Source organism: Hyalella azteca, unplaced genomic scaffold (genome assembly GCF_000764305.2).
Source record: "Hyalella azteca isolate HAZT.00-mixed unplaced genomic scaffold, Hazt_2.0.2 contig11500, whole genome shotgun sequence".
In the NCBI taxonomy this organism is placed as follows: domain Eukaryota; kingdom Metazoa; phylum Arthropoda; class Malacostraca; order Amphipoda; family Hyalellidae; genus Hyalella; species Hyalella azteca.
Genome location: NW_025941495.1, coordinates 26272 through 33970, shown reverse-complemented (window position 1 = coordinate 33970; position 7699 = coordinate 26272). Strand labels below are relative to the sequence as shown.

General features: G+C 39.5%; 1 protein-coding gene across 1 annotated transcript in view; it reads left to right on the top strand.

The window, feature by feature from the left end:
- Positions 1-865: 865 nt before the first annotated feature.
- LOC108681394 (sulfotransferase 1C4) overlaps positions 866-7699 on the top strand; it is a gene marked incomplete at its 3' end in the record, with an annotated part of 31095 nt that continues 24261 nt past the window's right edge. Inside the window, 1 exon segment of the mRNA XM_047882875.1 lies at positions 866-1084.

Sequence of the window (7699 nt, the reverse complement as noted above, 5' to 3'; positions counted from 1 at the left end):
GTAAAGTCTTGTGTTATACATCATTAGATTTGTCCCAATGAGCTTTTCAAAACTATCACTAGCTTTTTGAATTACAAATTACACTTTATATTGTATGATTTTTGATTTGCCGCCCCAAGGCAGCAGGTTTAGTTAAATAATGCAACTTAAATTCTATCATAAGATACATCAAGCGTATTTCTAGTTGTGCGTATTTATGACCCCTTATCGAGTTATTGACTCATGCCTTGCCAAAAGTTGATTTCTGTCAACACCAATGAGCCAAAAGTTGACGAGTTTTTATGGTGTTGGCTGAAATCACGATTAAGTACGAATTCCTTTCACATGCATAATACCTGGATCATGGACGAAACTGGAACGAAGTTTTTTCTGATCATTTATATACATTTTTTAATCTCAGGGATGAATTTTTGATGGCAGGGATATATTTTTCAAGTCAAGGATTTTTATGTCAAAGAAATATTTTTTCACGTCAGTGATAGATTTCTTAAGCCAAGAATATGTTTTTTTTTTTTCAAGTTAAGAATGTGATTTTTTAAGTTGTTAATAAATGAATGAATGCAATATTTTTTATTAAATTTTTTCTTATTTTGAACTGTAAAGTGTTGTTTTATCACTTGTAAGCAAAAATATTGCAATTGTGGTATAGGGACCAGGGGTTGGCGCATTACCCCAAGCCCATGGACCCATTGCACCAGGGGTGGGGCAATGGGCCCATTTTGACACTTTTTACAAAATTGTGTTTAACTCAATAGGCGTGTAATTCAAGTCACACATTCCTCATTGGACGTAACTTTAAACAAAACAAAGAGCCTCTTCGTATAAATTAAAACTTCATCAAAAATTTGGTTTAAACAAATTGGGGGGGCGCGCTGCCCCATGTTACCCTATTTCAAGCCCAACCCAGCGTTGGCACTACAGTATAATCGTAATCAAAGCCAAACCCAGCGTTGGCAAATGCAAGCATAAGCATGGAACCGGCAATAATAGCCTAATATCTGGCCTAACTCTCCCTGAAGCTGGAATTGGTTAACTTGGCTATCATCAAAGTTGCGTCTCTCCTTGCCAGCCAAAACCCTCTTGTGTAAGTAACTAATGAAATACTGCGCAATTAACCATACTGACATAAAGCATTCATTTCATGCCAGTTCTAATCTTGTCATCGAGTAAGACAATTAACAACGCTCAGCTACAATGTTGTTAATTAAGCCTAAACAATGGGAGGCCAGCTTCTTCCTAGTGTAAGTTTCATGTATGTATTTCTCGACCTAATATCTAATAATGTATATTATTTCCAGCTTACGTCACCAAGTCACTTACTTTACCATTGTCATAAACGATAGCGAGTAAAAACTACAAAAAATCGTGCAATTTCTTCTTGCACACCAAACCACATCCGTGTCAATTTAGACAATATGACATTCATTCTTCTGAGTAGGGTAGTCTCACGGCAGCTCGACGGGCACCAAGATACGTTGCATGGAGTGCGTCAGCTTTGAAGGCATGCAGAACAAAACCCTTGGTTTGATAAAGCAGGGTAAGATTGTACCGAGAAAAGTTTAATAGAACGAATATATATCCACTTGTGCTTCGCGTTATCCTTCATGTGCTGATAAACAAGTTGACGTTAACAGTCATTCGTGCGTTGGCTACCGACGAGTTACCAATGCGCTCATACAGGCCTGTGTGTCGGTGTATCGCGGCATGATCTGATAGGAGGGAGTTCGTGGACTTCATGCAGAGTTCGTGAAATTCAGGGCAGTCTTCATTTAGTTCATGGCAGAGTTCATCTATTTTATGGCTGAGTTCGCGGACTTCAAGGCAGAGTTCGTGTAATTCAGGGCAGAGTTCGTGGAATTCGTGGCAGAATTCGTTGAATTCATGCAGAGTTCGTGGAATTCATGGCAGAGTTCGTTGAATTCATGGCAGAGTTCGTGTAATTCATGGCAGAGTTCGTGGAATTCATGGCAGAGTTCGTGGAATTCGTGGCAGAGTTCGTTGAATTCATGGCAGAGTTCATTGAATTTATGACAGAATTCGTTTATTTCATGGCAGAGTTCGTGTAATTCATGGCAGACTTCATCTAATTCATGGCAGACATCATCTAATTCATGGTCCAGTTCACCTTCCAATCCAGTTCACCTTCCAATCCAGTTCACCTTCCAATCCAGTTCACCTTCCAATCCAGTTCACCTTCCAATCCAGTTTGCTGGTGCACGCGATGATTTAGGAAATGCCGCCGCTTACTCAGCACTTGTCTGCGTATATTCTTCCTCTGCTGCTTCTAGAACCAGTAAGTTGAGCCAGGACGTAGGTAGTCGTTGGGGTTACTCCGTTTCAACTACTTGTTACTCCTTGAGTTTGTTGAGTCGTTAGAGTTACTCCGGCTCAACTACTAGCTACTACAGGAGTTAGTAGAGTCGTTAGAGTTACTCCGGCTCAACTACTTGCTACTCCAGGAATTAGTTGAGTCGTTAGAGTTACTCCGGCTCAACTACTTGTTACTCCAGGAATTAGTTGAGTCGTTAGCGTTACTCCGGCTCCCATTGAACAAGCAGAACCAAACTGTAAGTCTGTAACCCTGTAATTCGTGCCGATCAGACGCCGTTCTATCCATACTCGCTTGTACTCGTAGTGACACTGCTCTGCTGTGTTGTATTTTAGAGGCTTTAACGCGCATAAAGTGTCTAGCCTTACTTATCCTTCTATTAACTAGACGCCAATAGTTAGAACTATACTCATTGGGTAATGAAGAAAAACACAACTTTAACTCCTGTGCAACTAGAGAATTTGAACCTCACAACAGCAGCCTTGAAAGAAATTTAAAAAAAATTGTAAATCAACCAATAAGAAATATTTCATTTAAATGCAATTAACTTCAGTCGATCGAAAAGAAACAACAGGATACATGTAGATCAATGCATTTTCGCGTGTCTTAAATGCAGTTATCTAATTGAGTATTCAGTATTAATCGTACTAGTAATATTCAGTATTTGGAGGGGAGTGCTGCTGGAAAAACATGATTAGACTAAGAAAAAAATTGATTGTTTCTGTCGTCTCATATATTTTAAAGTTGGAAAAATCGGAGTGGTTAGTCTATCAATTTTACGTTACGTTCAGGTTCCAGATATTCGTCAGGTTGACGCCGAGTGGCTTGATAGGCACGTATGAAAAAAGTTCACGCATGAATAGGTCGCGGCAAAATTATCGTACAGAGAGAGGGTTGTAATGAAACACTGATACATTTCATATTAAATTGGTAAATTCAAGTTCACATCCTACGTCAACAAAAAATCTCTAATATAAGAAAAAATATAACTCAGTACTCACTGCAGTGAGTGACAGAGAGCGCATTTTCTCGTCGTCGAAAACTTGAGGTCACAGACAGACAGACGGACGGACATGGCGAGCACAATAGTGCATTTTTTCCATAAATGAGATAATGCGCTAAAAAGAAAGTCCGAACACAATCAAAATTGAAAACCTATCAGTTAACATCACTAAATTTTCTCTAATTACCAGAAACATAGATCCGTTGCAGTTCCGTTGAGTAGACGGCTGTTGTAAACGACCGTATAATACACGCACACTTTGCGGCCGAAGGTTCAGCGGCCGTACCGCTGCTGTATTCTCGCGTTTGCAGCCGTATTACAAGTGGCTGTACTGCAGCTGTAGCCGCGCGTCCTCGCGATCGCTGTTCTTCATAACATAACATATTGATCTCGGCGCTGAAGTATAGGCCTGATGTGGCCTGTCGCCGATTCTTTTCCTTTTCGTGCCTTGTTCACAGAAGATCTAATATCGTTTTATTTGACCGGATCTTTTCATGACTGACGATAGTTTCAAGTAGCTACTAGACTTCCAGCGGGTTTGATATGGTGCTAGGCATTTCAAATCTGAACATATATTTTTCCATAGCTTTAGCTAGTCTGTTCTTGAACGCGTTCATACTTGGAGCGCCAACTAACGAAAACCTCGCAGGTTAGGTCCAGTTAGGAACAGGTTCCATTAAAAATTTCCGATGCCGACCACCAAAAACGGATTTCACATTCTTAATCTACACCCCAAAAAACATATAATTAAAAATAAAACACCTTTTTTTGGATGCACTTAATCTAAAGTAATACCGGATATTTGTTAATTAATTATCACGGTAATATGATAAATTCGAGCTAACACGTTCCGATTTTCTCTGTTCCATGAAACAGTTGATATGGGAAACAATATATCGGAGGTTTGCACTAAGATAGCCAGCGGCCACACGGTGCATGAGGTCGACTGCGCCACTAAAGAGAAGATCGACAAGCTGCTGCTGGGGCCGTGCGTGGACGTGGTGCTGCTGAGGCCCCACAACTGGGTTGTACTTCGAAGATTCCTGCAAATTCACGAGAAGATCTACAACTTCAAGGTTTGTGGGGTTTGCTTGCGCAAACTATAAAGATTTTTATTAATGGTCTAATTTCATATAAATTTTCGATGTATTGTGAAATAACAATTAGCTTCGTGCACAAATTTTGAACATTAAATTTTAATCCTCCTCTTATGTGGCATCTCTTCTTGTTGCTTTCGTGATGCAAATGACCCATCGTTTAACTGTAACTTTTGGTAGTTTACTATGCGCAGAAAACAAATACTGTTCTATTTAGAATAACTTCGCTGAACGAACTGTATTGCAGTTTCGACCGGACGATGTAGTGGTGATGACATACCCTAAATGTGGTACCACATGGATCCAGGAGATCGTCTGGAACATGAGGAACAACCCAGACCTCGACAACCCAGACGCCGACGACGCACTCGTCGTACGCAGCCCCCAACTTGAGTGAGATTAGTGGGGTTAATTTGTGACTAGCATTCGGGCTGTATACTTCTTTCTTATAGCTGGAAATGCTAAGAAACTATCTTGGGGATCTAGTAACAATAAATCACTTTCAGGTCATGTACTTCCTACTGCTTCCTAATGAAATGCTAAAAAACTATTTTTGTGTTCTACTAACAATAAATCACATTCATATCGTGTACTTTCTACTTGGGATTGTCGTGTACTTCCTACATGGGATTTTTGTATTTACCAACAATAAATGCACAGAAACGGTTTCAATTTTGTTCTTGTTATATTCCGTTGGTTATAGTATTTAAACGTGCAATGAATTGGTAAAATTTAATGATAGAACCAGTGGTGGGCACAGTCTGCTAATCCGACAACCGCTAATTAGCGAAGCTAACTTTTTCTTTAGCTGGTCTGCCACACTGATGGCTGACTATGTCAACATATGTACGTCAACCAGTCACGACTTGTGTAACAAGAGACGTGATAGGTTACACAAGACGTGATTGATTGACGATCATATGTTGACGTAGTCAGCCATCAGTGTGGCACACCGGCCAAGAAAAACGTCATCTTCGCTAATTAGCGGTTAGAGGATTAGCGGACTGTGCCCACCACTGGATAGAACCTTTCCCTCTATTGAATCAAAGAAGAAACCTAATTCGTGTCGTAAATGTGTTTAGTAGAAACTGTTTGAAAATGACATAGAATTTGTAAAGAATCGCATACTAATTAAATACATGGAGTTTAATGCATCATGGTCTGGTTAGTTATGATTGCAATATCATTCTCCTTTCTTTTCACATTTCACTAGTGGAAGCGGCAAAAAATTTTCATGAATCCAATATTTGAGTTTTTAGCTAAAAGAAATAGAAAGAACATTGTCCAAATAGTGATGCACTTTTACCTTTGTGAAGGTGATCTTGACCCATATTTGGCCCAGCAACGTCCGCTCGCTGTGGGTAAGGACGTGAGTCGTTACTTAGGCAATAAGATCTACTCATTTTTCGTTCAATTTCGTCATGGTTCTTTGGCTTGTATATTCGCTGGGTGCACAGGGGTGACATGTTTTCCGTGCCTGAAATGTCATTCGACATTGCTTCCACTGTCGTCTTCACGAAGGGCATCCAAAAATACATCTGGAATCTCTTCCACCTACTGGGAAGTACACCAATGTTGAAGGTATGGTAAAATAATTACGGATTATTGGTACGATTTATACAATATTACTTCTCTAACGAAATGCAGAAACTGCATTTACTGCGCTTTGAGAGGTCTTTTCGTAAATCTTACAAGGAAGACCAAATTATTTTTGTGAAAACATACATGTTTGAAATGTTTTTTTTTTTTTAGTTTCAGAAAAGTTGCCTTAGTTACCCGTTTGTTACATGTAGAACACTTAATTAAAATCAAAGATTACTTGCGTGCATTTTTTATTACAAATAAATGAGAATTTACGCCTTGTAGAGTTGAATGACAGACGATTTTGAATATTTTTCAGGTGGCTGAAGCTCACTGGAAACCTCGCACTATCAAGACTCATCTGCCCTTTTCCATGCTGCCCAAGAATCTATTGGACACATGCAAGGTGAAATCAGAAAATTGCGGGGGTCATAGTGTCTAAATAGTGATACAATTTTCTCACGTAGTACTGAGATGCCATTTTTGTCGAGCCAACATGGGTAATGATGACCCATTTGGCCAAGTCTCACTCATTTCTCATTTGATTCCTTTGCCAACCTCACAGGATCTACTGAAATTCAGTTCATAATTTTAATGCATTTAATTCATCTGAGCTAAAATTATAGTGGATTCTATAGAAATCGTGTAATTACAATTCGAAAATAATGGGCAGACAAGCGTTCATCAAGTTGGTGATAATTTTATATCTAACTGTGAAATTTAAATAATTGAAATTAATTAGTAGGATATTTCACTATGCACTTAATTATAAATAATCTTTGTTACAAAGAACATACCTTAGACTCAAATTTGGCTACTAACTGGATCCTTGCGTATGACGAATTCCCGAATCTTTTAAGAGACAATCTTGCAACGAGCCAACAACCAGACACTTAAAAGACCAGGATCGTTTCCTCGTTCTATCTCTGCGTTTAAAAGACCAGGATCGTTTCCTCGTTCTATCTATATATGTTATTTTACCGTGAATGCAGATTTTGAGATGTGCGTGTTGCACACTGTATAGTGTTCACAACACTGTATTAAAAGATTGCCTACATGAATCGTCTTTAGACTCTGATGCAGGGGGTCGCCTGCACCACTGCCGTGGATGTAATGAACCATCATGCTTCCTGCCTTCCGGAACGTAGCCTTCAACACTTCAAGCTGTCCGTAACTAGGCCGTGGGTTGAACCAGCCCTCGGTCGAACGGCAACTTGTCGAAGGACGATAAATTTTGGATAGCAGCTCACTTTTTACTCAGTCGTACTGTAGAGGTAAGTTTTGAGGTCGACTACTTTTTCCTCTACCTACCGCCTCTACACACCGCCAGAGGGCCCACGTGTGTTATAGCGCCTCCCTTTTGATTCGAAACATATTAGATAATTTTAAAATGACGACGCTCGAGGATCTCAAGGCAGACACCCGCAAGCAGCTCACTTTTTACTCAGTCGTACTGTAGAGGTATGTTTTGAGGTCGACTACTTTTTCCTCTACCTACCGCCTCTATACACGGCCCTAGGGCCCACGTGTGTTTTATTGCGTCTCTTTTGATTCGAAACATATTAGATAATTTTAAAATATTCCCCTCCAAAAATAATCTCTAATCTCACGATTCCATGCACCGGAATAGTATTTCAAGACTGTGATAATTTTATATCTAACTGTGAAATTTAAATAATTGAAATTAAT